The sequence below is a fragment of the Thalassophryne amazonica genome, chromosome 1 (genome assembly GCF_902500255.1).
Source record: "Thalassophryne amazonica chromosome 1, fThaAma1.1, whole genome shotgun sequence".
Classification (NCBI taxonomy): Eukaryota; Metazoa; Chordata; class Actinopteri; order Batrachoidiformes; family Batrachoididae; genus Thalassophryne; species Thalassophryne amazonica.
In genome coordinates, this window is record NC_047103.1 from 9,527,919 (window position 1) to 9,553,282 (window position 25,364).

Sequence of the window (25,364 nt, forward strand, 5' to 3'; positions counted from 1 at the left end):
CTCCGCCTCAGACACTCAGCTGCACCGTTTAAGGACGCGTGACAATCTACCATTAATCAAGAGCCAAAAAGCAATTTGTCTTTATAATTTAGGTCTTAATCACGTTTCCTGACTTGTGCAATGCTGCTGAAGAGCAGAGACGGAACCTCTGATGGGAAAAGTACAAATGTAAAAAAAAAAAAAAAATCTAACGGGGAGGGGCGTGTCTGAGAAATTAACAATAATAAAACTGGGTCAAAATGATGCGAAAACTGGCAAACTTGTCCTCATGGGACTGAACCCTTCCTGTTTGATCTCACCTCAGGACACGGGTCTTCAAAACAAGTCACGGCACGTAGACGTTTCAGGTCTGGTTTTGGATCGTATCAGTTGACCTCCAAATCATTAGAAAAACACAAGAAGCCTCATCACAGCAACGCAATCCAGTCAGGTTTTTGGTACCAATTGAGGGGACTAAACAACACTCATAATCCAGCAGGATACCATGACCAAGACAAAATGTATGGTGGCCATCCCGGGGTGGTAGCTGTAGCCAGGTAGGGGTCCATTAAGGATTACACAGGGGTCAAAATTGAAAAAAAAAAACACTCCGATCATATTGAAAACTGCCACATTATCTTATGATTATGAAGATTCCAAAAAGGTATAGTTTGAACCAGCTACGACTGAATGTTATGGGGTTAAAAAAAATGTCAAAAGTGGTGACAAAGATCAATTTTGTTTGGTACAGGGGTCAAAAGTTAAAGTTGCTCCAATTTTAGTAAAAAGTGATGCACATTAGTGGTTGAGCTAAGACATTTTATAAAGTAATAATTTGTAGCATCTGTCATGCTTGGTTATGGTATTATGGGGTAACATCATAGAATCCAATTGCCACTGACCTTGTTTGACCGTTACTTTGGAGTCCAAACATTACAACACAGTCCAAACTATTCCATTTATTAATCCTATTAGCTCAACCAATAATTTGCATCACTTAATAAAACTGGTGGAACTTTAACTTTTGTCCACTGTACAAAAGTGAAATTGACCTTTTGTCATCATTTTTTGATGTTTTTAACCCCATAACTCCAAAACATTCAGTCATAGATTGTCCAAACTATACCTTTTTGGAGTCTTTATAATGTGGTATACGCTTCAAAATGATTGGAGCATTTTTAAATGTTGGCCACTACGTGGCTACAGCTGCCACCCTGGGATGGCCACCATACGTTTTTGTGTCAGTCACAGTGCACAGAGGCTGGATTGTGTTTAGTAACCTCAAGTGGTGCCAATTACATCAAAATTGTAACACAAAACACACGGTGATGGTGAGTGTGTGTGTGTAATCTCCAGTAAGTGCACAGCTGAACTACTGTGTGTAAGTCAACGGTGTCTATTCTCATTCATGACCCACTTGCAGTTGCATCCAATTGCCACCGTGTGGCACCACCAGAAGATCAAAGTTGACAACTTTTCTTATCCAGCTGATTATCAAAATAGTGGCTGACTGTTTGTAGATCAACTAACTTTTTCCAGAAACTGACACATTTTTTAAATATCTTTTAAATTTGTATTTTTTAAGGAAGAGTCTATTTTGTGGAGTATTGCAGCGTCACCTCGTGGAGAAAAAAAACAAACCAAAGCAAAACTGTACAACTACATAAAATATCTACCTCATTCTGTCAGGGAGGTGAACAATGTAATTCTACAGTACTACTATTTAAGTTGCCATTTCCAGGCTGTTTGCACTGTTTTTGTTTTTTAACATGATTTTCTTTTCTAACTTTTGTTGTAAAAGCTCATTGTGGCCTTGGGGTTTTATGAAGGAAAGTGTGAGGCTGGACTGCAGGTTGTGTGTACATGAGGAGGATGTGTGCTGTTCACACTGGGGTCAGAAAAGACTCGCATACAAACAAAATGTCCAGATGTGTGCCTTCAAACGAGCAGCCCGAGGGCTGGTTACGGCCATGCACCACAACTTCATGGTCCATAAGATGCCTTTTTTCCCCACTGAATGTCGCTTGCATGACGTTTTTGGATATTACAGTAAAAGTTCCATCAAACCCTCCAACTCACTGTCAATATGGTAAATAATCAGTTGTGGAAAATATAACTTTGGGTAAGACGTCTGACAGACCTGAGCAGAGTTCAAATTCTCTCCTTACATCATAATTTGGATTACTGAGATTAATTTTTTTTGGTAGATCTTTAAAGTGGCCCATATTTGAGGACAAAATCAGACTCATGTGGCCCTCAGAAAATAAATTTGAGATTAAAAATGGGATTTGGGTCACTTTGGCTGGAAATGTGAACGGTGTGTGGAATTTCCTAAATGTTTTTCTGTCTAGACTTCAACATCGGTCAGAGAGATTATTTTATTTTTCCCTAAATTTTGCGTGTCAGTCTGTGAAAGTGGAGATGGTCTGCTGCACAACCACTGGTGTCTCCGTCAGGATTTTAATGTGAACTTTGCACTACCGTTTTTTTGCACTATTCTCATGGCTTTAAAAAAAAAAACCCTTGTAATGGTCTTGTTTCCTCGACAGCTGAATGTTTTTGCAGTTTTGAGTCCTTGTGGGTTAAATAATCTCAGGTTGTGGTGCTGAACAGGGTAATAATAACGTATTCTGTATTTTATACAGTATTTTTTGTCTTTCTGATGCCTGATTCTGTTTTTTTATGTTACTGAATGTTTGATACGTTTTAAATTGTCACTTACAGATAACTTTATTTTTTCTGACTTTGTTAATCTGTGCTTGTTTTGTCTTGACAACAAACCTGATTAGTGGATCAGGAGTGCAGCACCACCGAGGGGTGTGTGTCTCAAATCCGGTTTGACAGTAGGACTCCTGCTGCACCTTTGATCCACGGTCCAAGTCCTTGGAATTTTCCACAAGAAAACAACTGCTGTACTCAAACACAGAATCTGCACAAACAAGTGACTTTTTCCATCTTGCACACGTGAAAAGCCATTTATTTATTAGGAATAAATTACTTGTACTCAATTTATATATTTATATATATACATACATACATACATACATACATACACACACGTATTTGATCCACTATCGATTTTGCAAGTTTTCCCACCTACAAAAATGGAGAGGTCTGTAATTTTTATCATATGTACACCTCAACCTCAATAAATAAATAATAAATAAAAATCTGAAAATCACTGAAGGAGGAGTCCTTCCGGGATATGTTATCTCGGAGGACTCCAGAGGCAGTTGCAAGGTACAGACAGGCCCGAAGGGCAGCAGCCTCTGCTGTGGGGGAGGCAAAGCAGTGGGTGTGGGAGGAGTTCAGAGCAACCATGGAGAAGGACTTTCAGTTGGCACCAAGGTGCTTCTGGCGGACCGTGAGGCACATCAGGAGGGAAAAACGGGGAACCATCCAAGCTGTCTACAGTAAGGATGGGACTCTGTTGACCTCAACTGAGGATGTAATCTGGGGCTGGAAGGAACACTTTGAGGAACTCCTGCTTAGACCGGAGTGGGGGCAGCTCTGCCCCTATAGTAGGGGCAGAGCTGGAAGCTGATGGGGGATCATCATCAATTTCTCTGGTAGAAGTCACTGAGGAAGTCAAACAACTCTGCAGTGGCAAGGCCCCAGGGGTTGATGAGATCTGTCCAGAAATGCTGAAGGCTCTGGGTGTGGAGGGATTCTTGGATGAGATGTCTCTTCAACATTGCGCTGAGGTCAGGGACAGTGCCTAAGAAGTGGCAAACTGGGGTGGTGGTCCCCATATTTAAAAAGGGGGACCAGAGTGTGTGCCAACTACAGGGGCATCACACTACTCAGCCTCCCTGGTAAAGTCTGCTCCAGGGTGCAAGAAAGGAGGGTTCGATAGTCGAACCTCTGATTGGAGAGAAACAATGCGGGTTCCGTCCTGGTCGTGGAACAACTGACCAGCTCTTCACTCTCACAAAGATCCAGGAGGGGGCCTGGGAGTATGCCCATCCAGTCTACATGTGTTTTGTGGACTTGGAGAAGGTGTATGATCGGGTACCCTGGGAGATACTGTGGGAGGTGCTGTAGGAGTATGGAGTGAGGGGGTCCCTTCTCAGGACCATCCAATCTCTGTATTCACAAAGCGACAGCTGTGTTCAAGTCCTCGGCAGTAAGTCAGAATCGTTTCCGGTGGAGGTTGGCCTCCCCAAGGCCTGCACCTTGTAGGGCTGCAACAAACGATTATTTGGATCATCGATGAATCTGATGGGGTTCCGACACGATTAATCGATTAATCAGAATAGCGGGGAAATTTTTTAAAAATGTGCCAGGGAAACAATTTTCTCTCCTTCCATCACTTTAACAGAACATTATTTGAAAACTTAAAATACTTGAAAATCAACAAATCATCAAATGTCCCTTGGCTGTTGAAATATAAAATAATAAGATAAAACAGTTTATAATAAAGAACAAAAATATGATTTCAAATGGCATTGCTTTATCAAAGTGCTGAGTTGCCATAAAACAACATTGAAACATATAAATGTTATAAAATATATGGTGAAAAAAAGAGGTATTTTTGTTGCTGCAAATGAGCAATTAGCATAACCAGTTATCCATAAAACCTAAATCAAAAACTGTAGCCCGACTCATTATATGTGCAACATTCTCTGTATAACTTGTAAACTATGTGGTCATTTCACAATGACACACGTGACTCATGTCTCTTTCTCTAAAATTGTATTGTAGCATTATTAGTTATTATTAATATTATTGCTATTATTATTATTAATATATAAATAAAAATAAATTACAAATATAATTTGTAATACATTTGACTCTTTTACAACACAAACGGTGAGCCATTAATTATTATACAGAAAACAAATGCACCAACATGCTGAAATGCCAGCAGCTTAATGCTAACGTGTTAGCATAAATACATCTATCAACTGTTTCAGAAGACCATAACAAGTCATTTAACATAAAAGGTAAATATTCCTCACAGACATTTGCTCTTTAGGGTTTCAGTGGGGAAAAATTAGATAAAGCGAAATAAAACAAATGAAACCAACGAAGCAGCAGCTCAAAGCACTCCATTGGTTCAAGATTCAAAGCACAGGTCGGTTGATTATATGGAAGAAATGAAACATTTGCGGTAAAACAAAATGATTTAGCAACTAATCGATGACTAATTAGTTGACAAACTATTTTAATAATCGATTAATTCGATTAGTTGTTTCAGCTCTAGCACCTTGTCACCAATCCTGTTGTGATAGTCATGGACAGGATATCGAGGCATAGTTGGGGGGAGGAGGGTTTCTAGTTTGGTGGGCTCAGGATCTCATCACTGCTTTTTGCAGATGATGTGGTCCTGTTGGCTTGGGAGGTTTCCAGGCACATCCTCTGGGAGGAGACCTCGGGGAAGACCCAGGACTAGATGGAGAGATTATATTTCCACACTGTCCTGGGAAACGCCTCGGGGTCCCCAGTCAGAGGTGGTCAGTGTGGCACGGGAAAGGGAAGTCTGGGGTCCCCTGCTGGAGATGTTGCCCCCCGCGACCCAAACCTGGAAAAGTGGTTGAAGATGAGTGAGTGATGAGAGTATATCTGTCTATCTAGTAAGTAGATCGGTAATGTAAAGTCACACAGTGAAGCCGATTAGTTTTACACACTTTTGAACAGAAAAATGTATTTAACTTGTAGGGTGCCAAAAAAAAAAAAAAAAAGATTCACGTCCGAATCGCGATTCTTATTTATTACAATTCCGAATCGATCCAAATGTCCAAGAATCGAGTTTAAAAAGCATTTTTTAAAAACATTTTCTTGCTTACTAGCTGCGTGTACTGTTTGTCAGGCAACGGCTTCCGTACTACAGCGTCCCCCGCGAAGGGAGGGTCCGGCGTGCTTGAAACATTAGTGAGCTGCAGCTTAGCATGGCGGACAAAGAGCTAATTCAGCCAGCATCGTCTTGCTGAAGGCAAATGTTTGGGCGCATTTTGGATTTTATTATTTGCTGCGTAAGAAGGAGCTTGACATGACTTATGCAGTGTGTAAAATCTGCAAAATGAAAGTCAAGTACTTTGGAAACACTTCAAATATCCGCAAGCCCACATGCTACACCATCACCCGGAGCTAAAAGAGCGGAGCAGGGGTATCTGCCAACTACTGACCAGTGCTTCGCTAAACTGCCAGCCAACTCTGAATGAGCAAAGCAGATAAGTAAATTTATATCTAGAATCACTTGATTAACCTTGTAAAGCTGCATTTTCTTAAACATAAACATTTTTAAGTAATATAACTTTCTCAGAGCTCTTTGAATCGAAAATCTATCTGAATCGAATTGTCACCCCAAGAATCGGAATCGAATTGAATCGTGAGTTGTTGTACGATTCACATCCCTATTAACTTGTAGTTGAGGAAATTCTTCATTGAAATACATGAGGTGGGCTTAAATAGAGCATGCTGGGCTTAAATGGTTCTGCCGTGAGGAACGCTTAAAAAACAAACAAACAATGCTTTCCTTTCAAAATATAAGATATGCTCAAAAAACTATGCATGGAGCCTAAATATAGTTTGCATCAAACATTACAGCAGATACTATTGTGCACACATTCAGAAATATAAAGTTTTTGTCATTGAATATTAGCATGTCTCGCTGTAGTTCACATGCATTTTGATGGGATGCACCATTTAAGGCCACCTGTAAAAAAGCTAATTTATGAAATGAATCAGCTCCACAGAACATTTTATGATCCATTTATCTAAATGAATAACAAAATGCTTAATATTTGTAGCTGACAACCTTAGTTCTTGTGGCAGAGTAGCATTAATAGGGCTAGGCGTGTTAGCATGAGATCAGCTGTGTTTGGTATCTCATAAAACTCATCTTTCCATTTGAAGGAAAATCGCATAATTTGACAATTACAATACTATTTATCTATAAATCAAAATTTGTACATTTACCTCTTATTTGACATAATATTAATGTACTTAAAGATGTGGCTGAAAATGAATGAAATCTGACAGGTCCCAAAACACAAAAGTTTTTTTGTGTCTTCTAGTCAGGGGTCCAGAGACTGCATACTTTGGGGTGGGGCTAACTCAACAACGGAAAATGTGATTTGTATGCAATAAAAAAATGTCATAGACGTAACAAACCATTTGATTGGATGAAGTAATGGATGCCAAAATATATGTTTTCCTTTCTTTGCAAATTGACATCAAAGTTGAAAGTGGGCTTAAAGAGTACATGGGCTTAATGGGTACACTTACCCTAGCTGAACCTTTAGGTCTCCTTTTAAGTAAATCCTCATATAAAATCAACAATAATAATAATGATGATGATAATAATAATAAAACAAACAGAGCTCTGGTATCGGATTGGAAAAGTATTGGTATCAGCAGACATCCAAATTCAGGTATCGGGATCGGATCGGAAGTGTAAAATTGTGGATTGGTGCATCCCTACCCATAACCCTCTGCGCCATCAAGACCCCAACCAGATTTCAATGTTATCAACAAATATAGGCCCTACTCTATCAAGTGCAACTGAAAAAACGTTGGTGTCTTGATGGGGCTGGCCACCAGGGGGCGCCAAAGTACTCAACTTGCCCAATTTTGAGGAGGTTTCGTGCCACCTGGTGGCCCACGCCATCAGCCTTTTTTAACAAAATCTGCAGGAGTGGATAAACCAACATCTCTACTTTATATAATAGTTTGCAGAATTATGGGGACTCCTCTTATATTGATTTGATACCCCTTTAAAATCAGGTCATTGATCAGACATTTGTCTCTCGATCTGCGGCATCTGCAGTACAAGAATTCATGCATGAATTACTTGGATAAGCCTTAAATTGCCTTTTCCCTTGGCAGACTTGAGGATTTAGGTATGAGAAAAATAACTTCAGGAAAATTCTTATGTTCTATTGAACAGGACATGCTCACAAGCTTGTTACCATAGCAACTGATACCAATACACATGTATTGGATTGACTGTACATAAGGGAAGGAGAATCAAAAGAAAATATCATCAGATCATACATGCATCCATGTTGTAATTCAAGCAATTGGGTGAGCGAGCATGTGTTCAATGACCTGATTAAAAAGGGGTATCAAATCAGTATAAGGAGTCCCCAAATTCTGCACTGTTATATAAAGTAGAGATGTTGGTTTATCCACTCCTGCAAATTTCGTTTAAAAAAGGCTGATGGCACTAAACTTCCTCAAAATTGGGCAAGTTGAGTACTTTGGCGCCCCCTGGTGGCTAGCGCCATCAAGACCCCAACATTTTTTCAGTTGCATTTGCTAGAATAAGCCTATATTGTTTATAACATTGAAATCTGGTTGGGGTCTTGATGGCGCAGAGGGTTACAGGCCTTTAAATACAGCCAATTTCGCAAAATGACCAAACTGAGTGCCCCCTATATTCCGCACCATCGATCCCCCAACCTAATATGCACTCAAGATGAACGTGTTTGCCTCCATAAGTCATTTGATAGTTAAACTGGCTTGAGGACTTGATGGCACTGAATGTTACACCACTTGAAAGATGGGAATTTAATGAAATATCAGTTTTTGCAAATTTTTACCTTGAACTTTGATGACTCCTGGCAAGGTCACATTTGGTTTTCGGCCAAAACATTTTGGGAAAGTTCATGTCTTGGTAGGTTCCATATCTGAGCCATGTTTCATTGAAATCTGAGTCAGCTTGAATTACAGCACGCCTGACTCTTAAAAAAATTGGCTCTTACCAACTAGACCATCACCCTCCCTGAAACCACTCACTCCAAAACAGAAAACAATCCGCACTGTGTTTTAATTTGAGCTTAAACTGTAACTTTAGCAACCAAATACACACTCAAGCAAAAATGATTAATTTCAAGATACATTAACAAATAAAAAACAAAGCCATTTGTAAAATTAAAGTAGAAGATGCATATTACCACCATCTGCACAAATTACATCCAGTTATTCATGTTTTGCAGATCATGATGTGTCCTGATATAAATTTATTTTAAAAACATCTGTAAAAATTTCCAGATTGGTTACAATGTTCTGCAATGTGACTTTTACCACAGATTACACCAGTTTTCAGGCAATGATTGTACCCAACTGGGTGTATTGGCAGTGGGAGTCTGGCTTAAGATGAGGACTGGGGCTGAAACATGGGCTTCAAAGCGAGTGCAGAAGAATTTGGATAAAGTCAGAAATGGAAATGCTGAGAGCTGGAAAGAATGTGAAAGAATGACAGGAATAAAAAGGACATAGATTTTAAAATGTTCAGAAAGTCAAACAAGCTGGTTTAGACATGTAATGAAAAGAGGGACAAGGAATATGTATGTACAACTCCAATGAAGTTGGGAAATTGTGTTAAAATGTAAATAAAAACAGAATACGACTACTTGCAAATCCTCTTCAACCTATATTCAACTGAAAACACCACAAAGACAAGATATTTAATGTTCAAACTAATGAACTTAGTTGTTTTTGTGCAAATATTTGCTCATTTTGAAATGGATGCCTGCAACACATTTCAAATAAGCTGGGACAGTGGTATGTTTACCACTGCGTTACATCACCTTTCCTTCTAACAACACTCAATAAGCGTTTTGGAACTGAGGACACTATTTGTGAGTGTCATGATTGGGTATAAGAGGAGCATCCCCAAAAGTCTCAGTTGTTCACAAGCAAAGAGGGTGAGGATCACCACTTTATGAACAACTGCATGAAAAATAGTCCAACAGTTAAGAACAATGTTTCTCAATGTTCTGTTGCAAGGAATTTAGGGATTCCATCATCTACAGTCCATAATATAATCCGAAGATTCAGAGGATCTGGAGAACTTTCTACACGGTAACTGCAAGGCCGAAAAACCAACAATGAATGCCCGTGACCTTCGATCCCTCACACGACACTGCATTAAAAACATCATTGTCTCAAGGATCCTACCGCGTGGGGCTTAGGAACACTTCAGAAACCATTGTCAGTTAACACAGTTCTTGCTACATCTACAAGTACAAGTTAAAACTCTACCATGCAAAGTGAAATCCATACATCAAGAACACCCAGAAACGCCGCCTCCTTCTCTGGGCCACAGCTCATTTGAAATGGACAGACGTAAGGGGAAAAGTGTGCTGTGGGTCTGATAAGTCCACATTTCAAATTGTTTTGGAATCAAGAGGAAAAAGACCATCCAGACTGTTACCAGCGCAAAGTTCAAAAGCCAGCATCTGTGATGGGTATGGGGGTGCTAGTGCCCATGGCATGGACACCTTACACATCTGTGATGGCACCATCAATGCTGAAAGGTACATCCAGGTTTTGGAACAACACATGCTGCCATCCAAGCAACGTCTTTTTCGGGGACGTCCCTGCTTAATGCCAAGCCACATTCTGCACGTGTCACAACAGCGTGGCTTCGTAGTAAAATTGTGCGGGTACTAAACTGGCCTGCCTGCAGTCCAGACCTGCCACCCACTGAAAATGTGTGGCACATTATGAAGTGCAAAATACAACAACAGAGACCCCGGACTGTTTGAACAACTGAAGTCGTACATCATACTCTTCCTTTTAGATATACCTTTGTATACTGGCATAGTTCCACCTTAGAATTGAGATATAATATATAAGATATACCTTACTGAATTTTCATCAAGCAAGAATGGGAAAGAATTCCACCTACAAAGCTTCAACAATTAGTGTCCTCAGTCCCCAAACGAGTATTGAGTGTTGTTAGAAGGAAAGGTGATGTAACACAGTGGTAAACATACCACTGTCCCAGCTTTTTTTGAACATGCTGCAGGCATCCATTTCAAAATGAGCAAATATGTACACAAACCAATAAAGTTTATCAGGTTGAACATTAAATATCTTGTCTTTGTGGTGTATTAATTGAATATAGGTTGAAGAGGATTTGCAAATTATTGTATTCTGTTTTATTTACATTTTACATAATGTCCCAACTTCATTGGAACTGGGGTTGTAAAATGGTAATGAAATGGAAGAACAGGAGAAGAGAAAGAGGGTGGCTAAAGTGGGGAAAAGAGTGACAGATCAAAGTAAGACTTGAAAGAAAGAGGCTGAGTGGGGAGGAGATTCAGGACTGGATGACATCGAGAAAATCCAAACACATCGAACCACAGCAGCTGCATTTTATTGCTTTGTTTGAACATAAACAAACTTACTGTTCAAAAAGGAGTTTGCCTATTGTGGAATGAAAACTCCCAGCAGAGACTCTGTAATGAAGTTTCAACATCAGTCCAGGCTGTGCCTGATTATAAATGGAATCTAGAGCTGATCCATGATAACCAGCCTTTATCTGTACATGCTTTACTTGTGAGCATTTGTGATACTGAACAGTTGCTGGAATCGTTCCGTCGATGTGCGTGCGGGCGTGAATGTGTTTATCTTTATGTGGGCCTGTGACAGACTGGCGTCCTGTCCAGGGATTCCTGCATCACGCAGTATGACTGCTGGGATAGGCTCCAGCCCCTCTGTTACCCTTAAACTAGGATTACACTGTGTGAGTTTGGCCCTTTTTGAGCCAATCTTTCACTTGCGCGAGAATTTTTTGGATTGCATTGAGTTTCAGCTTAATCATGCGTCCTGTATCATATAGTATACATGGAGTAACGAGCTGCGTTTAACCTCTCACAACCACCTCCCCATCGGCAATCATATGATCGGATGAAAATCAAACCTGTTTGATATTCTGGTCAGCCATGAGGGTATTGCGTTGTTGAAGAAGTGCCACAAGTGTCTACGAGCTGATTTACCCCAACCTCTCACACTGCGCATGTGCAAACACCGATGCAGAATTGGAGAGAGCATAAACAGTGATAACTCTTTGGGAGAGCAGCTTCTGTTTCTTTTCCCCCTTATTCTTCAGCTCATGTAAAGTCTTGCATTTTTTTTTTTTTAACTTTTATGTCTCCCATCGAGAGTTTTTGTAAAAATAAGAAACGTACAAGTTTGGAAAAAAAAAAAAGCTTCTGTTTACGTTTGCTTTCGGAAACATGAGTCCGACGTGTGGTTTTTGGAACGTACAATGTGAGCAGTCAGATTGCATCAGAGCATCGGGCCGTATAGTGTGAGAACATAAATCGTGCGCTCTGAACTTTTACACCCCTGCGGTTTTGTAGTACAGTTGAGCTGGAGCCAAGTAATACGATTGAAAATATCGTACAGTGTCTGCCCAGCTTTAATTGGAGTAAAGTGACCACATCATTCCTCTGTACACGCCTTATTTCAACTTTCTGAACATGTCCTTCAGCAAAGCTCACACAATGTACTTGGTGAATAAAACGATTATGACTCAGTAAAGGTGAATGTCGCCTGATGTTTGTCAAACAGTAACACTAATGGGCCGTCACGTGAGCGCCTCAATAAAACCAGTTTGCTGTGTTTCTGCTGTATGCAGAACAACAGGATTAAGAATGAGACGTTTGTCTTTAACTGCAGTATTTAAAAATAAATAAAATACAGAGAAAACAGAAACTCTTATCTCAAAGCAATGTCACTGCAAGGATCAGTGATATGCAAAGGTTTGGCAATTATTTGGCTTTTACACATTAAAATTTTTGGTGCCATGAATTTGAAAAACAAAAAAATGAATTCAAGCTTCTCTACATGAAAATTTGTAAAATTATGTCCATGAAACAGTGTAAACAAGTCTCTACACAAATTAAACAAAAACATCAAAGCCAAGATAACTTAATGTATAAATGGACCTTTTTTTTAATGTAACAGCACTAAATAATTACTTTTATAACAAGTTCTCAAATACATGGGTTATATACAGAGGAACAGACTGGCTAGGCCATACTTGTATTGTCCACTCGATAAGAGGGATTCAGTAAAATGCGGTGGGCTTTTTTTAAATTGGTGTGTGTGTGTTTTTTTTTTCCTTCCACAGCAGAGGGCGCAATGTGGTGCAACATGTTCCAGCTGCTCGCACCGTGTTTGTGCACGCTTGTGCGAGTGCACAAAACCGTCGCCGGTGTGTTGTGCACGTCGGTGTGACCGTGTGTCCTTCCCAACAGTAGGTGGAATATTTTGTGGTTCCCCATTTCCTTTTTCGTTTTATTTTTGGTTCGCGGATTTTCTTCTGGTTTCTGTGTCTTTCGTGTTATGTGTGAAGTGGCCCTTACGTAAGTAGAACTTATTCTTATGTTTGTTTTTTGTTTAGGAAGGAAGGAAGGAAGTTCTCAACTTCAAAGACTCCACCAGTAAGTTAGTACAGTCCCACTCATAAAGTGGTGCTACCTGCTCAAACCTTCTTACAGAAGTGTTTTTTTTTTTTGTTTTTTTTTAAACTCTCTTTGGGTAAAGCTCTCTTTTAAGTTAAACCCTCTTCACATGACTTAATAGCGGGTTAAAGAGCTTTTTCTTATGGTGCACCCACCCTGTGGGATGGTCTTCCTGCAATCGTGAGGCAGTCGGAGTCCGTGAATATTTTTAAGTCAAGACTTAAACTAGAGGTGCACCGATCAGGATTTTTTAGGCCGATCACCGACATTTTGATCTGCCGATACTGATCAAGTACATATTTGGATCATGCCCAAAATAAGAATATAGGTCTAATGTATAGGACTATTTTTGCATTAAAACTTAATGATTAAAACAAAAAACATGCATTCAAATAAAGACACTACAACCCCTGGCAATAATTATGGAATCACCGGCCTCGGAGGATGTTCATTCAGTTGTTTAATTTTGTAGAAAAAAGCAGATCACAGACATGACACAAAACTAAAGTCATTTCAAATGGCAACTTTCTGGCTTTAAGAAACACTATAAGAAATCAGGAAAAATAATTGTGGCAGTCAGTAATGGTTACTTTTTTAGACCAAGCAGAAGGAAAAAAATATGGACTCACTCAATTCTGAGGAATAAATTAAGGAATCACCCTGTAAATTTTCATCTCCAAAACTAACACCTGCATCAAATCAGATCTGCCCGTTAGTCTGCATCTAAAAAGGAGTGATCACACCTTGGAGAGCTGTTGCACTAAGTGGACTGACATGAATCATGACCCAACACGAGAGATATCAATTGAAACAAAGGAGAGGATTATCAAACTCTTAAAAGAGGGTAAATCATCACGCAATGTTGCAAAAGATGTTGGTTGTTCACAGTCAGCTGTGTCTAAACTCTGGACCAAATACAAACAACATGGGAAGGTTGTTAAAGGCAAACATATTGGTAGACCACGGAAGACAAAGCGTCAAGACAGAAAACTTAAAGCAATATGTCTCAAAAATCGAAAATGCACAACAAAACAAATGAGGAACGAATGGGAGGAAACTGGAGTCAACGTCTGTGACCGAACTGTAAGAAACCGCCTAAAGGAAATGGGATTTACATACAGAAAAGCTAAATGAAAGCCATCATTAACACCTAAACAGAAAAAACAAGGTTACAATGGGCTAAGGAAAAGCAATCGTGGACTGTGGATGACTGCATGAAAGTCATATTCAGTGATGAATCTCGAATCTGCATTGGGCAAGGTGATGATGCTGGAACTTTTGTTTGGTGCCGTTCCAATGAGATTTATAAAGATGAATTCCTGAAGAGAACATGTAAATTTCCACAGTCATTGATGATATGGGGCTGCATGTCAGGTAATGGCACTGCGGAGATGGCTGTCATTACATCATCAATAAATGCACAAGTTTACGTTGATATTTTGGACACTTTTCTTATCCCATCAATTGAAAGGATGTTTGAGGATGATGAAATCATTTTTCAAGATGATAATGCATCTTGCCATAGAGCAAAAACTGTGAAAACATTCCTTGCAAAAAGACACATAGGGTCAATGTCATGGCCTGCAAATGGTCCGGATCTTAATCCAATTGAAAATCTTTGGTGGAAGTTGAAGAAAATGGTCCATGACAAGGCTCCAACCTGCAAAGCTGATCTGGCAACAGCAATCAGAGAAAGTTGGAGCCAGATTGATGAAGAGTACTGTTTGTCACTCATTAAGTCCATGCCTCAGAGACTGCAAGCTGTTATAAAAGCCAGAGGTGGTGCAACAAAATACTAGTGATGTGCTGGAGCGTTCTTTTGTTTTTCATGATTCCATAATTTTTTCCTCAGAATTGAGTGATTCCATATTTTTTTTCCCTCTGCTTGGTCTAACTGAGTGCCACAATTTTTTTTTCCTGATTTCTTATAGTGTTTCTTAAAGCCATAAAGTTGCCATTTGAAATGACTTTAGTTTTGTGTCATATCTGTGATCTGCTTTTTTTCTACAAAATTAAACAACTGAATGAACATCCTCCGAGGCCGGTGATTCCATAATTTTTGCCAGGGGTTGTAGAATAAACTGCCAAATTTTGTTTTATTACACTGACTTTGTTCTATCAGCAAGCTTTTTTTTTTCCATGTTTCATGTTGCTCAGGTTACAGCCTACAGAGAATACGTTGAGAATGTAAAATACAGCCCTCATTCTATGGGGTTAAAATTGTCTCATTAATATTTGTAAATACACACAGGGTGATCTACAAATAATCATTGATTTGCAAATGTGTTCAGATATCCACAAATGCAAATTTCATATTTGTAACTTGTAAATTGGTCTTTGCAAATAATGTATTTGCAAATATAAAACTTAATTTGTAAAAAAAAAAAAAAAAAAATTACATTTGTAAAACTGAAAATTGTATATGTGAATTGAGTTTCAGCATTTGTGGATCACCAATTACATGCATTCATTGCTTTCCCCTGTGACGTAATTTTGAGACATTCTTTTTGCAAAATCCACAGATCCACAAACAAAATCAATTCAATCAATTTTTTTTTATTTATTTCAAACTTAGTTCAATCAATCAATTCAATCAATTTTATTTATATAGCGCCAAATCACAACAAACAGTTGCCCCAAGGCACTTTATATTGTAAGGCAAGGCCATACAATAATTACGTAAAAACCCCAACGGTCAAAACGACCCCCTGTGAGCAAGCACTTTGTGACAGTGGGAAGGAAAAACTCCCTTTTAACAGGAAGAAACCTCCAGCAGAACCAGGCTCAGGGAGGGGCAGTCTTCTGCTGGGACTGGTTGGGGCTGAGGGAGAGAACCAGGAAAAAGACATGCTGTGGAGGGGAGCAGAGATCAATCACTAATGATTAAATGCAGAGTGGTGCATACAGAGCAAAAAGAGAAAGAAACACTCAGTGCATCATGGGAACCCCCCAGCAGTCTAAGTCTATAGCAGCATAACTAAGGGATGGCTCAGGGTCACCTGATCCAGCCCTAACTATAAGCTTTAGCAAAAAGGAAAGTTTTAAGCCTAATCTTAAAAGTAGAGAGGGTGTCTGTCTCCCTGATCTGAATTGGGAGCTGGTTCCACAGGAGAGGAGCCTGAAAGCTGAAGGCTCTGCCTCCCATTCTAGTCTTACAAACCCTAGGAACTACAAGTAAGCCTGCAGTCTGAGAGCGAAGCGCTCTATTGGGGTGATATGGTACTATGAGGTCCCTAAGATAAGATGGGACCTGATTATTCAAAACCTTATAAGTAAGAAGAAGAATTTTAAATTCTATTCTAGAATTAACAGGAAGCCAATGAAGAGAGGCCAATATGGGTGAGATATGCTCTCTCCTTCTAGGAGAGTTAGTTGTCAATTCCAGTATCATGGCAGTTCACAATATAAGCAAATCAAATGAACAAAGCTTCTTTGTACTCTCTGTACCTCTACACTCATATGAAAAAATAAATAAAATCAAAATGCCTACTGATTCACAAATACACACTCATGCACACTGGATATCCACTAGATGGCAGTGTGGTTCCATTCATTACACAGCAGTCTAGAGCTCTCAGAGCCATTTGACTCATTTTGACTTCTGATATGAGCTGGACGGACATGGACTACATTAGATGAAGGCAACTGCTCTCCTTGTCCGTCCAGCTCATATCAGAAGTCAAAATGAGTTTACGTCACAGAGGAAAGCGTGTCATGACAAGACCAAGCGCTCCCTGCACTGTTGTGATCGGCCCTTTTGATCGGCGCATTTTGCCGATCACCGATCAAGGCATGATCGGCCGATAATGATCGGTGCACCTCTACTTAAAACCTATCTTTATTCTCTTATGAATAGTTTTTATTTTTTAATCTGTTTTATTGTTTTAGTTCTGTTTTTTAATTATGTATTTGAATTTTTTTATTTTCAATTATTTATTTTAATGTTTATGTTGAATTGTTCTGTGTGAGGTGTCTTGAGGCGGCTTTTCTTGTGATCTGGCGCTTTATAAGCTGATTAAACTGAACTGAATTAATTCATATACGGAAATAAAGCACACTAATAAAATGGAATATCTGACGTTGTGGAAAACTGAGACTGAATACTTTTTAGACTCTGTAATTATTTTGCTCAGAACATGCTAAGAGTTATGTTTTGTCGTAGTCACTAAGGAAATCGTCCCAGCATTGGCATTTCTGTACAACAGTTTTCCTCTTATACTGTAGACTAACAGAGAAAGGTGCGTACAGCTAATACTTGAACATAAATGTTCATTCACAAGACATTTTTTTTTTTTGTTTAAATACACAGAGGGAAGTTCACACGTTCACTAAACAAACGGTACATAATGAGGATCATCTGTTTAAAATTCCTGCTCAACCTTATTAAAGCTGCCGACTTTATGAACAGACACGGAGCGCTACATACATGTTCATGTTTTACCATCATGCTGTTGTGTGTGTGTGTGTGAGACCACCAGAACATTCTGAATCTGACTCCTGAGTCAGTCCAATGATTCAGGAATAATCCTGACTGGACGTCAACAGGACAAATCTGCTCACAAACATTTGGTTGTTTTTCACATTTCGGTCATAAATATAAAACACTGCAGGATCAGGTGTGTTTGTTTGTGTTTCTGTCTGGAGAATGCGCTGGGAGTGCCACTATAGTTTTTAAAATTTATTTAGTTTGATGCCCACACCCCAAAACTGGAGCAAAACAGAGGGATAAATGTGAACTTCGTAAGTCGTGTCATGTGCAAATGTTTGAGCAACATAATCATTCAGCAGTCTGAGTAATTATGGAGTTTGTGAGAACAGAGGGGGAGTGAAAGACCAGGAGAACGTGTCGGAGGCAGATTTAGATACATGATGGGAAAGCAAACAAAACAACCGTGGAATTCTGCACTGAGTGTAACGGTGTTCCTGCATGTTTGAAGCTAGACCAAACACAAGTCTATAATTCTAGACAAAGTTTGGGGAAAAGATAATATGAAAGATATTTGAGGCACATTCTTATCTGCATCTAAATTTAATCAATTTTTGCCTGACCCAAGGACAAACAGTCTCTGCAAACCTTTAATTAAATCTATCTGCTACTTCTCTGATGCACACACAAACGTTGACCCTCCTCAGTGACTTTAAGAGACATAACATGAAACTATAAAACCACACAATCTAGCCAAACCCAAATCTCCCACCTGCTTCTTCTTTACCTCACAAATGAAAAAAAATGGACCTCCTACAAACATCTGTCTCATTTTCGCTTCAGCTTTTGAAGCAACACTTTGAACAGAAGAAAAAAAAAAACATTTGTCATGCAGCATTTCACAGTGACTTTAGCATTTGTCCAGATGCCACCCAAAAAACACAATAAAAACTGTTCTAGAGGAACTTTTCCAGTTCTCCCAAACACCTGCTCTTTTAAAGTAAAACCCCATCAATGGTGTCAGAATATGATTATTTTACTGTGAAACAGCCAGAAAGTGGCACGTTAACAAGAGCAGAAAAAAGTCTGCTGTGAGTTAAAACAAAATAATTTTTTTACATGAGAATATTTATATCTTTACTCAAATCAAAATGCAGTGGTTTGTATAAGTTCGGTGACAACTTCTTGAATAACTTTTAAATAAACAGAAAAAAAACTTTACCTTGTTTGCAGAGTAGAAAATTTAAAACAGAGTCACTGCTTGTGGAGGATGTGGAGGAAAGAATGCAAAGCAGATAGAGCAGAATGAGGAGGAAGGATGGGGAGGAGACATTTTAACCGCTGACTCCTAATCAGGATGTAAAGTCATGTCCTACGTTATAGTTGCAAAAATAAATCAATAAATAAATAATGGTGCCCACAAGAACAGATGACGACGTCTGCCTTCAGACGGAGGTGGAGAGTTTGAATAGGAGTTGAAGATAATGTACTGAAGAGCTGGTTATGTCTCAGCAGAGGTATGTACTCTGCAGAGTGCCCATCTAGCTGTGATCATCTTATTCCATCCCTCAACTAAATCCTGTCTCACAGAATTTGGCCTTTGAACAAGTCTGCTTTTTGTACATGTTCCAAATCAATCCCATTTGAGTCTGTTGCATTATCTTATTCAGGGTGACAACTATCTAAAAACAGGATGACGAAGAAATAGTTTTAGGAGAGTTCAGGTCTTTGGGCTTGCACAGGACTTGATGTGTTTGTCTGGTTCAGATACCATTTTAAAGGCTAACTTTGACATTGTGTGCATGCATATGTTCACACTTTGTGCAACGTGAAGCCTACATGTTAAATTTATGGTGAAACATGCAAATATTTGCCCTTCTGTGCTGACACAACCCTATTCAAAAACTACTTTGCTGGCCTGACCAGCCTGCATAGGGATGTGTTCATGTAACTAGTAGTCAGTGATGTTGTGTTTTAATAACAATAATAATAAAAGTTATAATAAAAAACAGCAATCATAAGGGAAATAACTAGCAGGATAAACAAAACCCAATTAAACAATTACAGTTATAACTTTTTTCCAGAAACAGTACATCTACAAAGACAAAACACTTGTAAAATCACAGAATCTGAATAAATAAGTGAAACTCTGGTTTTAACTGGTTGAAAGTTCTTCTACAACAAAGACAGATTGTTTAAACAAATAACTTTATTTAAAGTTATAAGTAAATAATAGCTCTTTATTTGTTTTAAGAACATCTAAAACAAAGATAAACTACTTGAAATCAGTTAAATTTTATATTTTCTGGGTTTGAATCCTTGTTATTAACCAACAGAATATTGGTACTATCTGGTCTATCTGGTCAGAATGGATTCATTTGCAGCCTCTCTTCCCCCACCAAAAAAAAATAAAGAAAATCTGAGATCTCCACTTCTTATGTTTTTTTCTTTTATTTACACACTAAGTGATTCATAATAAAAAAAATATTCAGTGGGTGAACCAGTAATGAAAAGAATTGTTAGTTGCGGCCCCAGTTACAATGAACAAGTGTTCTTATTTTTATGGTTATGTGTGCCTCAGCACTGGCATCAGCATAAAACTATAGAATATGAACTTTGACCTGAGCTATAACTGTGGCACTTTGATCTATAAAAAAATTAATTAATGTTCAACTACCATGAATGGCCATAAAACAGAAATGGCTGAAGCTTTTCTTGTGAATGCTGAGACTTTGATACATGCATTTATCTCTTCTAGACTGGACTATTTGCAATGCTTTATTTTTCTGGTTTACTGCAGTCTAGCATTAGGGGTCTTCAACTGGATCAAAATGCTGCTGCCAGACTTTTGACATGAAGCAGAAAGTTTGATCATATTACACCCATTTTGACATCCCTTCACTGGCTCCCTGTCTTTGTGAGATTGGATTTTAAGGTTCTGTTACTGGTCTATAAAACTGTTCACGGACTGGCACCTCCCTACCTGGCGGACCTGGTTAAGCCCTACGTACCAGCTTGGGCCCTGCGTTTGCAAGGTACGGGACTTCTCTGTGTTCCCAGGGTGAATAAAAAGTCTGCCGGTCACAGAGCCTTTTCATATCGTGCCTCTTCCCTGTGGAACGATCTCCTGCGGCACATAAGGCAGTCAGACACTGTGGAGTACTTTAAATCGAAACTTAAGACCCACTTGTTTTCCCTGTTTTATCATTAGTATTTCATGTATGTTATTATGTATATTACATATATTTTTGTACTTTATGGGTTGCTCTTTTATCATGTTTTAATCTTTTAAATCTTTTGTTGTGTATTCCGTGTTGTGTGAAGCACCTTGAGTTGATATTATCATGAACTGGCGCTGTATAAATTAATAAAGTCAATTCTCTCATGTCAGTTTCTTAAATGTGAATATCTTCTGGTTTCATTACTAATTTCTTGACTCCTCTCAGACAAACTGAATATCTTTGGGATGTGGCAGAAACAAAACATTTAAGGATAATTGTGTGGGTTTTGGGAGTCACTGATCAACATTCTTCACCAATGTCTAATATTTTATGGAACAAACAAGTCAAATCAAGTCAAGTCTGAGAGCATGTGCTGGTGCTGTGCTTTGCCGTAGCCACAACACCACAGAACCACCCTGAGTCAACCGGTCCATTCCCACATCTTAAAAATAACCATCTATCTGCAGCAGCCAGGTCAAATGTGGATCTTCCCATGGCCTTCTTCAGCCACTGGGGTCCTCAACACTCAGGCACCTGCGTGCTGGATCATGCACAGAGAAACACGCTATATGGCTGAAATGTCACAGCTGAGCTGATGCTCCCTCATAATGTGAGTGATACTCCTCATCTTAGTCTCTCTCAGTAACCGCTTGTCATTCCAGCAGTACCCAAGGATCCCTTGAAGATACTTACCTAGACAACCTTAGGTCACTGGTTAGCATCCAAGTCTCACAACCATACAGCAAGACAGGCAGCACCGGGACCCTAAAGACTTAGACCTATTTCACCTGCAAAGAGATCGATATTGCCAAATATCTCTGTCCAGTGAACAAACAAGTAATCAAAAAAAGGTTGACAGATTAATAGATTATGACAATCGAAGTGGCTACGGGTACGTACATCCGTATCTTCTGCGGGACTGCTAAAGGTACGGACCGAGGCTCACTGAAGATACGGACAATGTACGGATGAGTTTTGAAGCCTTGCTGGACCTTTAGCTGCATATGGTACAGGTACGGACATGTTTGTGCATTCTGATTGGTTGGTAAGACCCTCCGTATCTTTAGAACAGTCTCTGTAGATATGGGTCCATACCCGTAGCCATGGCCTATGACAATATCATTAGTTGCATGGCAGCATAGTGGTTTCATGGTTAGCACTGTTGCCTCACAACCAGAAGGTCATGGGATTGCTTCCCACCTGGGTCTTTCTGTGAGGAGTTTGCATGTTCTCCCCCGTGTTCATGTGGGTTTCTTCAGGATACTCTAGCTTTCTCCCACTGCCAAAGACATGCAAGGTACAACCCCTGGCAAAAATTATGGAATAACCGGCCTCAGAGGATGTTCATTCAGTTGTTTAATTTTGTAGAAAAAAAGCAGACATGACAAAACTAAAGTCATTTCAAATGGCAACTTTCTGGCTTTAAGAAACACTATAAGAAATCAAGAAAAAAAGATTGTGGCAGTCAGTAACGGTTACTTTTTTAGACCAAGCAGAGGAAAAAAAAAAATGGAATCACTCAATTCTGAGGAAAAAATTATGGAATCACCCTGTAAATTTTCATCCCCCAAATTAACACCTGCATCAAATCAGATCTGCTCATTGACGCTATGCCATGACATTGACCCTATGTGTCTTTTTGCAAGGAATGTTTTTGCAGTTTTTGCTCTATGGCAAGATGCATTATCATCTTGAAAAATGATTTCATCATCCCCAAACATCCTTTCAATTGTCCAAAATATCAACATAAACTTGTGCATTTATTGATGATGTAATGACAGCCATCTCCCCAGTGCCTTTACCTGACATGCAGCCCCATATCATCAATGACTGTGGAAATTTACATGTTCTCTTCAGGCAGTCATCTTTATAAATCTCATTGGAAAGGCACCAAACAAAAGTTCCAGCATCATCACCTTGCCCAATGCAGATTCGAGATTCATCATTGAATATGAGTTTCATCCAGTCATCCACAGTCCACAATTGCTTTTCCTTAGCCCATTGTAACCTTGTTTTTTTCTGTTTAGGTGTTAATGATGCCTTTCGTTTAGTTTTTCTGTATGTAAATCCCATTTCCTTTAGGCGGTTTCTTACAGTTCGGTCACAGACGTTGACTCCAGTTTCCTCCCATTCAATCCTCATTTGTTTTGTTGTACATTTTTCGATTTTTGAGACATATTGCTTTAAGTTTTCTGTCTTGACGCTTTGATGTCTTCCTTGGTCTACCAGTATGTTTGCCTTTAACAACCTTCCCATGTTGTTTGTATTTGGTCCAGAGTTTAGACAGCTGACTGTGAACAACCAACATCTTTTGCAACATCGTGTGATGACTTACTCTCTTTTAAGAGTTTGATAATCCTCTCCTTTGTTTCAATTGACATCTCTTGTGTTGGAGCCATGATTCATGTCAGTCCACTTGGTGCAACAGCTCTCCAAGGTGTGTTCACTCCTTTTTAGATGCAGACTAACGAGCAGATCTGCTATGATGCAGGTGTTAGTTTTGGGGATGAAAATTTACAGGGTGATTCCATAATTTTTTCCTCAGAATTGAGTGATTCCATATTTTTTTTCCTCTGCTTGGTCTAAAAAAAGTAACTGTTACTGACTGCCACAATCTTTTTTTCTTGATTTCTTATAGTGTTTCTTAAAGCCAGAAAGTTGCCATTTGAAATGACTTTAGTTTTGTGTCATGTCTGTGATCTGCTTTTTTTCTACAAAATTAAACAACTGAATGAACATCCTCCGAGGCCGGTGATTCCATAATTTTTGCCAGGGGTTGTAAGTGGATTGTTGACTCTAAATTGACTGTAGATGTGTGTACATGTGTTTGTCTGTTTATATGTGGTCCTGTCAAAGGTGTACCCTGCCTCACACACTATGACTGCAGGGATAGGCTCCAGCCCCCTGTGACCCTTGATTGGAGTAAGCCAGTATGGAGAATGAATGAATGAATGAATATTAGTTGCATCCCTATTTAACACCGACTGAACTGATCCAAGTGCTGTTCTTGTTTCGGAGTCAGAGAACTAAAACCCTTCGAGGTGTGAAAGTGGATAGTTTCAACGAAGAAATTCTGACATGGCACTTATTCTGGAATGCAGCCTTAGTTCTTGTTACTGTGAATGTTTTGTGTTAAATGGAGCATAACAGTTTCAAAACTAAAACGATAACTGAGGGACTTGAAAACCAGTACTTTCAGGGATCTGAAAACGAGGCCTTTTGGTGGCGCTGTTTTACATTTGGACTAAACTGTGTCCCTTTAAAATATGGTAAACAAGTTCACACCAGTTAAAGCAGATTATCTCTACTTTAGCCAAACATTATACCACTGATTTATCGTAAACCTGCTCAAAATAAAAGCTTACCTGATTTAAATCGGTTTGGAAAACGCAACACAAACCGGAATAAACAGTTTAAAAGTCAGTCTAGTCAAAAGCACAAGGTAGCAAGCTGCCTTTGAAAAATGGAAAAAAGTCATCTTCTTGCTTTCTTTTTAGGTGTTCTTGATAAAAGCCGCGCAGTTATATTTCTATCGATTACTTGCTGGCGAACAGGTGTAGCTAACGGGGATGCTAACATAATAAACGTTGTTGTCCCAGAATGTGAATAAGATGAGAAGGATTAAAGTGAGCAGCAGGTTTGTTCAACAGGTGGCTGCTTTGACAGGAAACAGTTCCTTTAAACTGCCTGGCTTCATTCACGGGCACAAAACATGAAATTTAATGGTTAAAAAGTTTCGAACCGTCCGTAACCTTAAGTCGGGCTAGCGTCACAGGTTAGCTTTTGAGCCGCGCACCAATGCTTTTAGTTTTGCGGGTTAAATGATACGTCACACTCATAAGTAATTTTTCTAATTCAGATAGCCTACTAACGTAACAGAAGTGAGTTTTGCGTGAAAGGAAGAAGCAAGAAATAACGTGGCGACATCTCACCTGTTGAGTCAGTAGCAGCAAGAGCACAGACCGGCGGCTGTGAAACTGAAACAAACAGCTGCTTCGAAGCTTCACCATAACAACCGACTCCTGCTGCAGGACGGAGCGCCACCAGGGGGCGATACTGTACACCATAATATCCACGCCCTCCTACACCGTCGCCACCACCAGGGGGCGACACAGTGCGTCCTGCTTGGTTATATTATGGTGATCATTCACACAAGTAAAAGAGCTAAATAAAGGTGTTTTTTTTTTAATTCATTATTCCAATTTGACTTTATTTCAGTATATATTTCTGTGAGGCATAATTTGTTAAAAATTATATTTATAAAACGAGGATTTAAAATATCTCACAGGATGTTGGATTGATGAATCATGAAGACAAATTTTCAATTTTCTAAATCAAAATTATGATGCATTAAACAGAAATTTCAACTTAATTATATATGTGATATAGAAAGTGAAAAAGTGGACATTCCCACTCAATATTATGAGATGAAATCAAAATTCAGACCCAAATTTAAACATTTTGACTTTCTTTTGTTTTCTTAAGATATACATCGACAAAAGCTTGATATACATAGTCCAAATGTGAACTCAC

The 25,364-nt window shown here is 39.1% G+C and overlaps 1 long non-coding RNA gene across 1 annotated transcript; it reads left to right on the forward strand.

Moving 5' to 3' along the window:
- The first annotated feature begins 751 nt into the window (after positions 1–751).
- On the forward strand, positions 752–24,752 carry LOC117518984. The gene is made up of 3 exons (XR_004563130.1): positions 752–1,125; positions 14,375–14,379; positions 24,742–24,752. It is a non-coding gene; the product is annotated as an uncharacterized LOC117518984 (long non-coding RNA).
- The last annotated feature ends 612 nt before the right edge of the window (positions 24,753–25,364 follow it).